The sequence below is a fragment of the Danio rerio genome, chromosome 1 (genome assembly GCF_052040795.2).
Source record: "Danio rerio strain M-AB ecotype USA chromosome 1, GRCz13ab, whole genome shotgun sequence".
In the NCBI taxonomy this organism is placed as follows: Eukaryota; Metazoa; Chordata; class Actinopteri; order Cypriniformes; family Danionidae; genus Danio; species Danio rerio.
Genome location: NC_141021.1, coordinates 27,545,006 through 27,561,406, shown reverse-complemented (window position 1 = coordinate 27,561,406; position 16,401 = coordinate 27,545,006).

Sequence of the window (16,401 nt, the reverse complement as noted above, 5' to 3'; positions counted from 1 at the left end):
GTTAATAAGGTTAACTAGGCGGGTTAGGGTTAGTTGGTAAGTTATTGTATAATGACGATTTGTTCTGTAGACTATCGAAAAAAAAATCGCTTAAAGGGGCTAATAAATTTGACCTTAAAATGGTGTTTAAAAAATTAAAACTGCTTTGATTCAAGTCAAAATAAAACAAATAAGACTTTCTCCAGAAAAAAATCAGAGGGGGCTAATAATTCTGACTTCAACTGTATATTTAATATAGTGTAGGGCCTCCTTTTGCAGCCAATACAGCATCAATTTGTCTTGGGAATGACAGATGCATGTCTTGCACAGTGGCGAGAGTGATTTTGAGCCATTCATGTTGCAGAATAGTGGCAATGTCACTACGTAATAATATTTAAATCCGGTGACTGTGCAGGCCATGTAGAACTTTACTTTCATGTTCATCAAACCACTCTGCCACCAGTCTTGCTGTTTGTATTGGTGAATTGTCATCCTGTTATACAGCACCACCTTCAGGATACAATGTTTGAAGCATTGGGTACACATGGTCCTCCAGAATGATTGGGCAGTCCTTGGCAGTGACGCACCAATCTAGCACAAGTAGAGAAGGCCATGATATTCCAGCGGAAAACCATCACCAATCCACCCTCATGCTTTACTTTGGGCATGCAACTGTCTGGGTGGTATGCTTCCTTGGAGCTTCTCCACACTATAACTTTCCAAGATGTGGAAAAGACAGTGAAGTTGGACTCATCTGAGAACAATACATGTTTCTCATTTTTCATAGCCCTAGACACAAGTGACCCCGTGGAGCTCCCAACGAGCAGTTTTGGTAGAGATAGGAGAGTTGAGGTACACATTAAATTCTGCAGTGAGTTGGCCAGCTGTGTGTTTTTTTTTCTTTCTTCTTCTTCTTCTTTCTTTGGGTTTTGTCTTTTTAAAACTTCAGTATAGTTGACCGGAACATAGCAATTGCAAATAATACAGAAAAATAGATGTTTCATTTAATGTTTATTTAAATAAGTAAACACACACATACAAAGAAAATGAAACAAATTTGATTCAATTTTAAGGTGAATGTATGATTTTTGGGAAGAGGACACAGTCAAAAATAGTAATAGTGGGATTATTTAAGTAAATATTTTCAAGACAAAAGTCCCTAAATTCACATAAAAATATTGTTTTGAATTATATATATATAGAAAGATTATATATATTAATATATATCTTTATATATATATATATATATATATATATATATATATATATATATATATATATATATATATATATATATATCTAATATATTTCTATAATAATATATCTTTAGAAGCTGTAAAGAGGTGTCTTGAAAAATATCCAGTAAAATATTGTGTACTGTCATCATGGCAAAGATAAAATAAATCAGTTATTAGAGATGAGGTATTAATACTATTATGTGTAGAAATGTGTTGAAAAAAATTTGCTCTCCATTAAACAGAAATTGGGAAAAAAATAAACGGGGGCTAATAATTCTGACTTCAACTGTGTATTGGTATTTAATACAGTGTCATTATTATCATCTGAATTTGTACAAAGCTTTGACTCTCTGATAAGTTTTCTGGTCTCCCCTGTTCATTGCTTGATACTTTTGGAATTCATGTTTGTCTGTGAAATGCACTTTCCTGCTGCTCTGTTGAAAGAAATAAAACTAACCTCCTTGTGCTAAAGTACTTTTCTTATACATTACTTTTCTGTTGTGCATCATGTGTTTCACATTCATGGTTTTGCTTAATTACAGATTTTGAAAAGATTAGAGAAAGCAAGAACATAAATGGGTTTCATGGCTTTCACTCATTTAAGATGCTTTGTAAGATGACTGTATTTTTTGGGCTCAACAAGTATAATGGTAATTCTTATGCAATCTAATTGCTGATATTACAACAGAAGTTTTAGAACTGTGTTTTGTTTTATTATTATCATTTTAATGATTTAGGCAATTTAAATTTAAACCAGAAAATTTCAGGAATCATAAAGATTTAAGTTTGTGTTAAAAACCGTGATGCATGTTGACATTTACTGTATTTAAAAAAATGCTGCATAAATAGAAGTCTGGGGTGGCACAGTGGTTCAGTAATATCACTGTCACCTCACAGCACTGGTTAGAGTCCCAGCAGTGTGGAGTTTGCATGTTCTCCCTATGTTTGTGTGGGTTTTCTCCAGGTGCTCTGATCAACCAGAAGTGTGCAGCCAAACATAAACATAGTAATCAGTTATCTTATCCAATTAATATTTGTTTTAGATATTAAAAATAATTTGTATGTAAACATAAACAAAACATAATGAATATTTTGTATATATTATAAGTATATAGTACAAATTTTAAATTGTACTCCTAAACCATGATCTTGTTTGTGACAAACTAATTTCAGAATTAGAGACTTGAAATTCATATAACTAATATACATTTTGTCTTTGACTTACAGTATATCCCAGTCTCATTCATTTATTTTACTTTGGCTTAGTCCCTTTATTCATCAGGAGTCACCACAACAGAATGAACCGCCATCTTATTCAGCATATGATATACACTCATTCACATACATACACTACAGCCAATTTAGTATAATCAATTCATGTTGACAGTCATTTATTTAAAAAAAAAATGGTGCATGTCTTTGGGGGAAACCGAAGCACCTGGAGGAAACCCACACAAACACAGAGAGAACATTCCAACTCCACACAGAAATGCCAATTGCCCCAGCCGGGACTCAAACCAGTGACCATCTTGCTGTGAGGCGAGGGGACAGTGCTTACCATTGAGACACCCTAGTATTCCAGTCAGTAGAATATAATTAATTTTATTATATTCCATTGTATTTAATTTAATAACCAACTGGTACAAGATGAAAGTTAAAGAAATATATTTCTTAAATTTCTACACACACACACACACACACACAAAAAAAAAATCCCTAATCCTTTATGATGTACTCTGTGCTTTCTTTTCTTTATTGTATTATATATCTCCATGAGGGGTTTGGGGTCCCAAAGAACACAACAGTGATTCATCATTTAATTATGATTTGACAAATGCTGTTGCCTCCCGATTCCTAGCGCCTCCTCCTTTTCAATTCACAGCACTGTCAAACTGTCACGCACACTCTCCTGGGATTAATTCATGCTGTCTGTCTTTGCAAGCCTGCTGGCGCTCCCGGGGCGGCGGGTGCATTGACACTGTCAATGAATGCAGCAGCTGACACTTCCACAAGAGCCACACACACCTGCACTCCCCCCACCGCTCATTGCTTTCGCCCTAGCTTTACTACCAGCAAAGAAAACTGCCACAAACACACATACAAGTACAAAAAATAAAGAATGATGTTTGTATACAAAGCAATTTGTTGTGTATATGAAAACAAATACCTACATAGAATACACATGCACAAATTCATAGTCAAACATGACTCTTTATATAGCTAATAACTTTACTTCACACTAGCAATGAAAGGGCAGCCCGGTGGCTAAGTGATTTGCATGGTAGACTCAAAGCAAGAAGGATACTGGTATGAGTCCTTGTTGAACCAAGAAGCCTTTCTGTGTGGAGTTCCCCCTATGTCTGGTGGGATTTTTTTTAGGTTCTCCGGTTTCCCTCTCAGTCTAAAGACGTGCTATAGGTGAACTGGATTTAAAAAAATTAAAAAAATAAATAGCCCATAGCTTGAATGGGAGAGTATGTGGATGTTTCCCAGTACAACCCTCAGCGCTGGGTTGAAGCTGGAAGGTTACGGTTACTTTTTTTATTTAGCTTTTGAATTTTCACATCAATCTGTCTTTTAGGTATATTACAGTAGAGGAAACCATAACACGTGTCCTGAGTGAGACTCAAGACTTCTTTTTCTCCTGGTAATGAAATATAAGATGATTAGAGAAAGTAAGATTGAAATCCAAATATCTGTCCAAGTTCCTTTGGAGTCACATTCTAGGGCTTTGGCCACCCAGTCGCAGATATCAGATTAATATTCATTTCAAGAGTTAGATATTGCTTGAGGGTCATGCTCTCACCCTTGAGTGTATGACATGGCTGGGTCAAACCACCCACATGGCTGCAGGACTGAGGGTGTTACCTGGTACGGATATTCTGGGCCTCTTTGAAGTGGCTTTGATTGAGACAAATGTAGGTTTAGAAGGCGTCCGAAGACCACCTTGCTAGGGTCTGTATTTGCGGTTGTCAGCAAAAACTACTGCAATAATGGAGTGACGACTCCTGCAGAAATGGGCGGGGAAAGTGGCAGAGGGGCTTGGATGGGTAAACTCATGCCAGAATTTATTGAGTGATAAGGGGGAAAATCGGAGTAGTACTCAGAGCTAGAAGGAAGAAAAGGAAGAGAAATTGGCTGGGTAATGCCTTCGCCCTTGGGTGTTTGATGTGGCTGGGTCATGCCCTCGCCCTTAGGTGTTTGACGTGGCTGGGTCACGCCCTCGCCCCCTTAAGTGTTTGACGTGGTTGGGTCTTGTCCGCGCCTTTGGGTGTTGGAAGGTGGGTGGTGACTGGCGAGGGTCTACTGGGCTTCCTTGAGGTATCATAGTCTGACACGTGTGTAGGTCTTAAAGGCCTGACAGGAGTATGAGACTGGCAGGAAGCTTGAAAGGCGAAGGATTGCTTGCAATGTTTCTGGCACCACAAGCATGTTACTGGGCGATTGGTGTGTGATGGGGTGACTTGTCCCTGGCTGACAAACAATGCTCAACATTCAAACATTATTCACTTACCAAAATTATCCAGAAAATCTTGAGGCGATTCGGGTGCACACGTCCGCCAACAGCACATTGGTTTTCACACACACACAAACGCATCCACAAACGCATTTCTTCATCGCCATCCATAACACACGCTATAGTCACAAATACACGCATATACACATGTTGTCTGAGTGTTTAATGTTTTTGGTTTGTCCGCGTCTAAGTGTTTTCGGTTATTATTTGTTTAATTTTTACCAGTTGTTTGGCTTCCGTGTTTCTCGTTCATCTGTCTTCCTGGTTGCTCTTCCATCGGCCATTCAAACAGAGCACCTCCCAGTGGCCTGGCTAAATAGTGCCGGGTTCACTGTGGATTGCTCCAGAGCAACCGGAAGCAGACTCGTCTGAGAAGGGGGGGGGGGGGGGGGGGGGGGAATGGGTTTATACTTGTCTTTATGTGTTTAAATGTTCATGTTTATATCTTTACATCTTGATTTATTTTAGTTAATATTGATTAATTGTGACTTGTTGGGGTTTAATGGTTTTTTAAATACTAAACTGGAGAACATGTACTGATGTTTATACTTACCTTTTAATTAAAGGCAGCCCCAAACAATAATTCCGGGTCAGTTCACCTGGCGAGCGAGCGAGCTACTGTGGTGCCGTAAGCGATCTGTGACTTGTATATTTTTATTGTGATTGTACATATATCGTTTTGTTTGTTGTTTATTTGTTCTTTTATTTTTGTTTGTTTTGCTACTTTGCTGGGTTTTGGGTTTCACTCTCGTACACTGTAAATAAACCATCACTTTACACGTTATATCAGCGATTTGTGCCATCATTTTGTCATTGTGTGAGGTTTTGTCATTTTTAAAAATCCTTTGAGAACCCACTACGAGCCTTCCTGGCTCGTAAACCTCACAGTGGTGTCCACAATTGGGGGGAGGGGGCTGGGATTTTGGGTTTCCTGAAATGTAAAAAGGCCTGGAAGTGTTCGAAGGGGCATGATGGGGATGGAATATCAAATATATGTATGAAGTGTTCTTTGTGTGATTGAAGTTCTCGTCTAGCATTCTCCAGCCTCTGGCGCCTAGACTGCAGGGGAGGGAGGTCTGTGGAGGGAGGAGTAGGGTCAAAATAGGGTTTGAGTAGGGATACATGAAAGGTGGGTGCAATATGGTACTCAGGAGGGAGGTTGAGACGGAAGGTGACTAGGTTGATTTGGGAGTGCACCGTAAATGGTCCTATGTAGCAGGGTTTGTGGCATAGCAAATGAAGGCATAGAAATGTCCCTGGTGGAAAGCCATACCTTGTCACTCTGCCGATAGGTAAGATTAGGGAGACGATGACGACTGGTGGCATTGATATACCCCCGTACTGCCTGCTGCAGGTGGACATGAGCTGAGTCCCCCACCCTCTCGCTCTCTCAGAACCAATGATCTAACGCAAGCACTTCAGGGGTCTCGTCGACCATGGGAACAGGAAAAGTAGGTTTCATAACAAATTAAAAGGGTCGGTGGAAGATTGTCGAAGGGAATTTTGTGCATACTTAGCCCATGGTAGATACTGGCTCCAGGTCTTCTGATGTTGCAAGCAGTACGTTCGGAGATAGCAGGAAATTTCTTGAATTTTACGCTCGGTCTGACCGTTCATCTGTGGGTGGTAGCTGGTGGATAGACTAATGGTAGTGCCCAGATGTTGGAGGAATGCCTGCCAGACCCTGGAGATGAATTGTATACCTCGATCTGATACAATGTCCTCGGGAAGCCCGTAACTCAGAAAAAATTTGCAGGATTAAGAAAAACGATCTACAACAACAAGAATGGTGGTACAACCCTTGTGATGGAGGTAAGTCGGTGGCGAAGTCCACTCCTAAGTGGGTCCAGGGTTGGCAGGCAACAGGCAGTGGCTCTAATTTTCCTTTGGGCAGATGATGAGGCGTGGGGGTGAAGGCACAGACTGTGCAACCCTGGACGTACTGGGTCCTTGGTCATTGGACCACCAATACCTCTGCTGGAGGAGCGAGAGGGTTCACCTGGTGCTGGGATGTCCTGAGCCGAGGAAGGTGTGCACTATCCAGGAGTGTAATACGGCATCTGAAAGGCAAATACATACAACCAGGAGGGAGTTCTGTTGGTGCTAGTTTTTCAGCAGTGGCAGATTGGATCTCTTCATCCAACTGCCGCAGGATGGGCGCGAGGAAGATGGTGGAAGAAAGGATTGGTTCGGGGGTATCGGAAGTGGGTTCTGGTGAAAACGGGCAAAGAATAGGGACCAGCGAGCATTCAGATGTTTGGCATCACGGAGGTAATAGAGGTTTTTGTGGTCCGGTTAGACCGTTAATGTAAACTGTGCTCCTTTAAGCCAGTGACGCCATTCTTCTAAGGCAAGTAGTATGGCACTAACTCTGGCATCAGCTGCGTCGACCTTTACGATGAAGGGCTGTGTAGGATCGAATGACAAGGACAGGAACAGTGGTGAACACTTCCTTGAGGTGGTTAAAGGCTTGGTGTGCTAATGGTGTGCTAATGGAAGATGGCATCCAACTTTCCTCTTTCCAAGCTGAGCCCCTCAGCAGAGATCACGTTCCTGAGAAAGGAGATCGAGGGTTGATGGAACTCAAATTTTTTGGCTTTTAGACAGAGATGATTCTCTCGAAGACATTCAAGGACTTTTTAAACATGAGATTGATGTTCTGCCAGATTATGGGAATAAATTAGGATATCGTCTAATTAAATTATAGTAAAATGATGGAGGAAGTCTCTGAAGATCTCATTAATAAAACTTTGAAATATGGAAGGACTGTTAGCTAGGCCATAGGACATCAAAGCCGTTTTCCACTCGTCCTCCTCCTGCATACGGATAAGGTTGTCAAGGTTGTCTGCTTCGGATATCAAGGTTGGTGATGATGCTGGCTTCGTGAAGCTCCTCTAAAGCAGACAGAACCAGAGTGCCTGCATTTAAGACTCTGTAGTCTTTATAAGGTCTTAGTCCTCCATCCTTCTTAGCAACAAAGAAGAATCTGGACGCGGCTGAGGAGGTTAATGGTCTGATGAACCCTTGACTGAGAGCCTCATTAATGTACTCCATCGCCTCATACTCAGGACAGGATAAGGGATAAATCCTTCCATGCGGTAATTTGGAGTTAGGCAGCAGGTCGATACTACAGTCCCTCGACTGATGTGAGGATAACTGTGTGACTAGTTCCTTGCTGAAAACGCTGAGATAAGGGGTGTAGATTGACGGGATAGAGCCGTTTGAAGAGGGAGGTGAGTTTTCCATTGAAGTGGATTGAACAGAAAGGGTGGTCCGAGGCAGAGTGTGAACAGCAGGGGGAGCAATGTGACCATTTATGGTGCATCTGGAGCTCCATCCATTGATGTCTCCGGTGCTCTAGTTTATGTCAGGCTGATGTTTGGCAAGCCACGGTCTGCCTAGGATGACATCCACATTAGCTCAGGGGAGAATGAGTGGGATTAATTTTTCTCGATGATGACTGGGACTGGATGATGGCTTCTCTGGTATGCCAAGAGATTTTACCATCACCTAAAGGTGAGTCCTGAATGGTGGTTATTTTATACTGATTTTCGTTGCGTACAGTAGGTATATGATGTTGGGCTATGAAATTTGAAGAGATGAAGTTGCCAGCCGCTCTGGAATACACCAGGACATATATGGGGATGATACGAGAATTCACAATTAATTGAGCTTATATTTGGGGTATATAGAACACATATAGAGTTAATGTGACTTTACTCACCATTAGACAACGCAGACGGACTGGGCAGGCCGAGATGAGATTATTTGATTCCCTATAGTATAGGCAGAAGTAATTCCGAATGCGTCGCAGCTGTTTGGTGAACTCAAGTCGGTAGGCATTGGTGATCATGGGTTCTTCCGGATCTGGTGGTGGTGATGGAGCTCTAGTGGGTGAAATAGGGTAAACAGACAAAGAAAATGGACAGATATATGACAGACAGACAGCATTTTGCACTATTTGCAAATGGGCAATAGCTGACCTGTTACTCCTCACATACAGTGCACTACAGTAATCTGACCGAGTGGCCACAAAAGCATGGATCACTGTCTCAAACTGTTGTTTTGGTATATATTGCTTTATTTTTGCTAATTGTCTCAATTGAAAAAAGCTAGATTTAACTACCTCTCTAATGTGTGTGTGTGTGTGTGTGTGTGTGTGTGTGTGTGTGTGTGTGCGTGCATATATGCACATATATGTTCACTTATATGTTCACCTATATATAAGTAAAATTATTAAAATCCATAGCTGCTAGACAACATAAACAAAAGAAATTTAAAAAATGTATTTACTTAAGAACAAATAGTACTAGAAAAAAATTTAGTACAAGAACAAAAATAAGGCAAAAAACTGAACAGAAAAAACAAAACCAAATCAAAAACGACAAACATTTACACATTTAAAACGTGTAGACATCATAGCTTTCCACCTTCTCTTACTTATTTGCCAGAGTTAATTTCCATAACATACCAATTACATGTGATACCAATTTTAAGTGTTCACACATACATACATTTTTTGCATTCTTTCAGTTAGTTCTTGGCGACGCAGTGGTGCAGTAGGTAGTAATGTTGCCTCACAGCAAGAAGGTCGCTGGTTTGAGCCCCGGCTGGTTCAGCTGGCTTTTCTGTGTGGAGTTTGCATGTTCTCCCTGCGTTTGCGTGGGTGTCCTCCGGGTGCTCTGGTTTCCTTTACAGACCAAAGACATTTGGTACAGATGAATTAGGTAGGCTAAATTGTCCATAGTGTATGAGTGTGTATTGATGTTTCCCAGAGTTGGGTTGCAGCTGGAAGGGCATCTACTGCGTAAAACATGTACTGGATAAGTTTGGGGTTCATTCCATTGTGGCGACCCCGGATTAATAAAGGGACTAAGCTGAAAAGAAAATGAATAAATGAATGATAGTTAGTTAGTTCTTATTGCCTTGATAATAGAAAATACGAGCTAGGCATCATGTATGACAGATGACAAAGTGAGATATGAGCTTAATGGGAGATGTATCTTGTATGTACATATAGGGCTTATATGTGAATATAAATAAGCAATACAAGAGACCTATATGGCCTATATGCACATATACTGTATGCACCTCAATTTTGCCTATATGTGGCATGTATATACACAAATATACAGCATATATATTATCATATATGTGCATGTATACTGCGTATAGGTTTCATATATGCACATATATCCTCATATAGGTTCTTTCTATTTGGGGTAGTATATGTGTAAGAAAGAGTGTTTGGGTGTTTCCCAGTACTGGGTTGCAACTGGAAGGGCATCCGCTGTGTGACAAAAATTAACAAAGCTGTATGAGGGCAAACACTTTTTCACACCACTACATATACTCAATAGCCACTTTATTAAATACACTGTGTGCACTGTGTGCTCTGGTTTCAGTCACAAGTCCAAAAACATGTGGTACGGGTGAATTGAGTAAGCTAAATTGGCCATATTGTATGTGTGTGAATAAGTGTGCATGGATGGTTCCCAGTAATGGGTTGCAGCTGGAAGGGCATCCGCTGCATATAACATATGCTGAATAAGTTGACGGTTCATTCTGCTGTGGCAGCCCAAGATTAATTAAGGGACTAAGCCAAAAAGTTTTACAAACATTTCTCATTATAAAAACCTCATATTTGAGCATTGTTCATTTGGTGATCATTTTTGTTATAATTTGATATGAAAAAAGTAGTTTAACAAGTTTATTTTCTGTTACAACTTGATCTCAGACGCAACAATCTGTATTTAAACTTTAAAGAAATAGAGATTCAACATTTTTCATGATAATAATACTTTTTTTGTCATATTGCACAGCTCACGGTTGTTCTGCAAGAAAATCCCAGTAGAACAACCTATCTGACAGCAACCGCCATGCCACATTTAAAGTATTTTCTTTCCCATTCTGTATTTTTATTGTCAAGTAACATTTGCCATCATTCATTCATTTTCTTTTCAGCTTAGTCCCTTTATTAATCAGGGGTCGCCACAGCAGAATGAACTGCCAACTTATCCAGCATATGTTTTATGCTGTGGATGCCATTCAAGCTGCAACTAATCTCTAGTAAACATCAATACACACTCACACACTACAGACAATTTAGCCTACCCAATTCACCTGTACCGCATGTATTTGGACTGTTGGGGAAACAGGAGCACCCGGAGGAAACCCATGCAAACGCGGGGAGAACATACAAACTCTGTACAGAAACGCCAAATGACCCAGCTGAGGCTCGAACCAGCGACCTTCTTGCTGTGAGGCGATCAGCATTACCTACTGGGCCACTGCGTCGCCCACTTTTGTTATTATTATTATTATTATTATTACTACTACTACCAACCAAATTTCAGCCGATCATATATATGTATATGGACTGTTTACATGAATCTGTTTATTAACTGTTGCAAATGACAAAAAGGAATATAACTAATATTATCATAATTTAAAATGCAGTAAATGATTAAACATTTCTTTGTCTTCCATGGACGTCTTGTTATTATAAATACAGTGTTAAAAATGTTTTTTTTTTTAAATATGTTTTAGCCAAATATCAAAACTGTCATATGATTTAATTGTCTCAAGCATAGTTCAATGCAACTTTTTTTTTAATGTAATAAATGAGTAATCCATGAATTTGTAAAAACAACTTGATATATGTTGTCACTGCAAACCATGTCATCTGTGTGACTACAGTATATGTGTAATTTTAATAGACTTCTTCATGACGACAACAATGGTGTGTGTTTGTGTGTGAAATTCTTGAATTAGAACAGAACAGTCTATATGAATTTTTATAGAAAGTAATCGTTTATAATGTAAATCTGTCCAACATCTCCACAGATCACAAATTTAGAAATAAATACTAGACTTGAAAAGGAAGTTTAGTTTATTTTCTTTAGTGTCGACAATTTACACAGATTAAAGTCTGCTAATTGATTGCAGTTGGCCAGAGCAGTGCAAGAGGAAGAAAACTGAAGCCATTCACCTGAGACTAGTGCTGGCAAGTGGCATATTACAAGCTAATGCATAATTAGACAGGTGCAAAGTGAGGTCAGTCTTCTGAGGTCATTTTTATTGATGCTGCGCCATCTAGTGGCTAGAATAAGCAGAAGTGCATTCAAACTGTGACTGCAACATAGAAATCGAAACTGGGAAAAAAAAGCTTATTATAAAAGAGAAGTATAGTCCACATCATAAATATGCATAAAACAATCATAAAAACATAATTTACTGCAATTTATAAACACTGATGATGGTTTGAAAATAATGTTTAGCTTACAGAGTGTTTGGGTTGATTTGTGAGAGGAATAGGGGATTTTTTTTTGTTAGGTGAACCCTTGCAAGTTTGACAGTATTACAAACATCAACAGTGGAGCACTTTGTGGTACAGTACAATATTTACTGGTCAAAGTAGACATCATTCACAGACAGCACGTGAAGATGATAATAACACTTTGCATTATGCTAATTTTTTACCCAGGTTTGTGCAAGAGGTCTCCAGGCCTTCATTTATGCAAATCTATCTACACACTGTGTGTGTGTGTGTGTGTGTGTGTGTGTGTGTGTGTGTGTGTGTGTGTGTGTGTGTGTGTTTTATTTTATTTACAGCTTCGGTAAAGATGTGAAGCCATACCTTTTACCCTTAAAAAAAAACCTTTTAAAAAAAGCTGCAACAACTACACTTTTCCTTTTCTGACAAATCTTACCTCCCTATCTTTATTTTTAATGTCATTTTTTTTTTTTTGTATTTACTGTGTTGTCCATTCTAATCCCAAATTTAACCATCCTGTTGTCTTAAAATTCAGCATACCCGTTCAGTATAAGTAGGTTAAAATGACCCACCTTTATTAAACCTCTAAAATGAAGCAGCTACATTTAATTTCAATCCTCAAGTCTATTTTGCACAAAGAAACAAGCTCATTTTCATCGCAAACTCTGTGAATGTCCAGGTTTTCATTCATCAGTGTGCAGTACTTCATCACTGTTTAATCAGAGGGCATCACTCATTTTTGATTAAAGTAAAATATATATTTTCTAATGCTAAAACTACCTGCATAACTATAAAATGTTTTAAGCAAGTCAGTATTCTGAAATGTTAAAGCAGCAGATACTTACTGTGTGTGAGTGTGTGTGTTGGAGTGTGCACAAAATGTTTTTTTAATAGCTAGTGGGTCAAAACTGTTGCAATCTAAATGTGTACAGCCTTCATGATTTTTTTATTTTTTATTTTCGGTTTAGAAAAAGTCACTGAACACTGTTTGGATTTGTACTGCTGTTAAATGAAAGCAGCCCTTCTACTCATCAATGTAAATGAAGTTTTGCTGCTTCAGTCCCAACACCTACATTACCAGAGGGATGATGAAGGGTCAACATTTCAGCAAGACTATGATTGAAATTAAAGCTGCTAGAATGACACAGCCTGAATCCAGTACAAAATAAGAATTAAAGAGCATATCCCAGGTTAGAGAGCCTAGTGAGTCGTTGTGCATAAAAGCAAAGTAGATTTTTTACCTTGATTTTTCAACTAGATTTTCTTTAAAATATACATTAAAGTTTAGTATTGAGCCACCTGGAGTCTTTTGAGTGACATAACTTTTCTTCTGCATCTGAATAGTGCCGGTTTGTTAGTGATGTCGGAATGGGAATAACCTAATTCTTAGTCTTATGTTTAGCACAAATTCATAAGCACTAGGGGACATAGGTAACATTTTGTTTCTACATTTTTTCCCTTTATCTTTAAGATCTTTTAACCCACTGTGTCAAATTGTTTTATTCAGAAGACTTTTATGAAATGACAGGTTTTATTTTTGCAGCACAAAGAGAAAATGCAGGGTTTTTTTTGTTTTAAACATCCTGCTTAGTCCCTTTATTAATCAGGGGTCACCACAGCGGAATGAACTGGCAACTTATCCAGCATATGTTTTATGCAGCGGATGCCCTTTCAGGCACCCATACAATCTTGCATTCACACATATACACTATGACCAATTTAGCTTATTCAATTCACCCTTTGGACTTGTGGGGGAAACCGGAGGACCCAGAGGAAACCTACGCCAACACGTGGAGAACATGCAAACTCTACACAGAAATGCCAACTGACCCAGCCGGAGCTCGAACCAGCAACCTTCTTGCTGTGAGGCGACATAATCACCCACTGCACCACTATGACACGAATAATGATGTTTTAATATGTAAACTAAACATTACTTTATTATGAACTAATAGAGTTAATACATGCGACAATCATGAGCTAACTTGAACTATCACATGAGTCATGTGTGAATAACGGCTTCCTTAAATACTTAGTACATGCTTGTTTGTTAATTAATGTAATAATTACCACATTAGTGTATGCTTAATTTAACCATCAAGACCTCATAATATGTTTATGTATAAGTATATCATGACTTTACCTGGAGGGGCACATCATCACTAACCAATTCTTGACTAATAATAAACTTTTTATGCATGTTCATCTAGAGCATTTATACTGAATAGCAATAGAAAAAGTGTTCAGTCAACATCAACATGAACAGTTTAAACATAGGAGTTCATGAGTAGTTAAGGATGAGTTAATGGTGATGTGCCCCTCCAAATAGTCACAATATACTTATAAATAACAGCTCGGAGTTCATGTTGGTTACATTTACAGTAGCTTAAACTTAAACGTTAATTTATACATTATTTAACATTATGTACTAACAAGTAATTAGCTGTTATTTCCACAAAAACTTTTGTGAATCATGTTGTAGTTAAAGTTAGTTCATGATTAGCGGGTGCCTTAACTCATCATTAATTCATAATAAAGTAATGTTTAGTTAGCATATTATCACATCATTATTCATGTACTGTTATTGTAAAGTGTTACCGAGTTAAGAATAGGATTAATTGACACAAGGGTAATGTTTAGTGTCATTTGATTATAACCAGGGTCCAAATCCAAATCAGAAATCAGCAGGATGAAAGCTACAGTTCGTTTCTGAATAAGGATAAGGACCAGACCTATCATGTCCAGAGCAGGGGCTGATGTCAGATCCAGAAGAACAATCTAAGTTGCTTCTCTGCTTCCTCAACAGATTGAATAAATGGAGAGACTGACCTGTTTAGACTAGCACAGTGGTCCCCATGACGCTCAGCAATGTGGCACAGCAATGGTAGACATTCACTTAAGTGAACATATGGTGATATTAAAATAGTCACTCCTAGGTGTGTTCTTCACGCTTTGATTGCAATCACTCTATGATTCATCCACAAAATTAGAAAGGTGTGTTCCACCTGATGCATATGGGTGCTAAAATAAGAAGAGATTTCTTGTCTTCAACATGCTGCTGATTGAAAAATTTCTATAGAAGCAATTGACCAGTCACAGCAGCAAATTGGCAGTTACAATGTGTCAGGATATAGAATTCTTAAAGAATATACTTGAATAAAACAGAACACAAAATAACACAAGACTTTAAATGTATGGGCTTGAATGGCATGAAAACAACAGCATTGTTGCAATGTAACATTTGTTTCTTTATTATATTAATAAATGGTAATTATATTATGAACTTTGACTTTGTGACTACACAGTGTTTTCATATTCTTATACATTCTCATACAATAACCTGTTACATTATGTATAATCTATTTTTGAGAATAATTTATGTAACTAATTAAATCTCTAATAAATAACTAATTAAATAACTAATAAAATAATGGACACTGATGTCACCTTGATCTGTGAGATGTGTCATTCACAAGCAAACTTTTCATTCCTATCTAGATTTTGCCTTCCTCGTCCATACAGCTCTTAGTTTGTCAATTTTGGAGGCCTTATAAGGGATCTATTCAACACGCGTGGATACCACTTGATAACTGCATGGGTCTACCGATTGTTGGTGAGCTGTCCAATCTGAACTTGATGACCTCTCTCACACCGAACTGCTTTCTCATCAGCTTGGATGTGTTGTCTTAGCCAGGGGTGGAGTGGGACACAATATCACACCGGGAAATTTCATATCCACCCAGGCCATCCTTAGTTATCTCTATAAACTATCATTGGCAAATTTATAAACCGTGTGACTCTTCACAATATGCCAACCACTTCATATTGTATTGCGTCTTTGCTGAAGAAAATGGGAAGAGCTTCTTTTGGCCTTCCTTGTGGATGGTAGCAGAAAAATGGATCTAGATCCTTAGGCTGGGGCCATGCAAAATAATTCTCTTAATGTTATCTTTTCATGTCCTCCATTTCCCTAGTGTCATTCTGCCACTTCCTTCCACCAGTATCATCATACAATTACTATCAACATGGTTGTGAAGTGCTGCAATACATGATTATTTATATATCAATACACATGAATGTAATGGCATCAGAAAGCAATGTACATGTTGTGGAAAATCAGTCAACAGTCACTACAGTTTATTGCTCACCTAACTCTGTAACTCCAATTTTTAAAATTATCTCCAGCCATAAATATAACTTGAAATGCAATTCATGTAAATTCCCAACTAGAAACTTGTGTTTAGATCAATTCTAATAACACAAAAAACACAGCATTAGAACAGAAGTAGCCTACAGCTGTTGTCAGCATCACATTCAATTGAGAATTGTGTACTAGGTTACATTTAATTTAAAAAATAAAATATCAAATTAAACAGGCAAAACAAATCTTG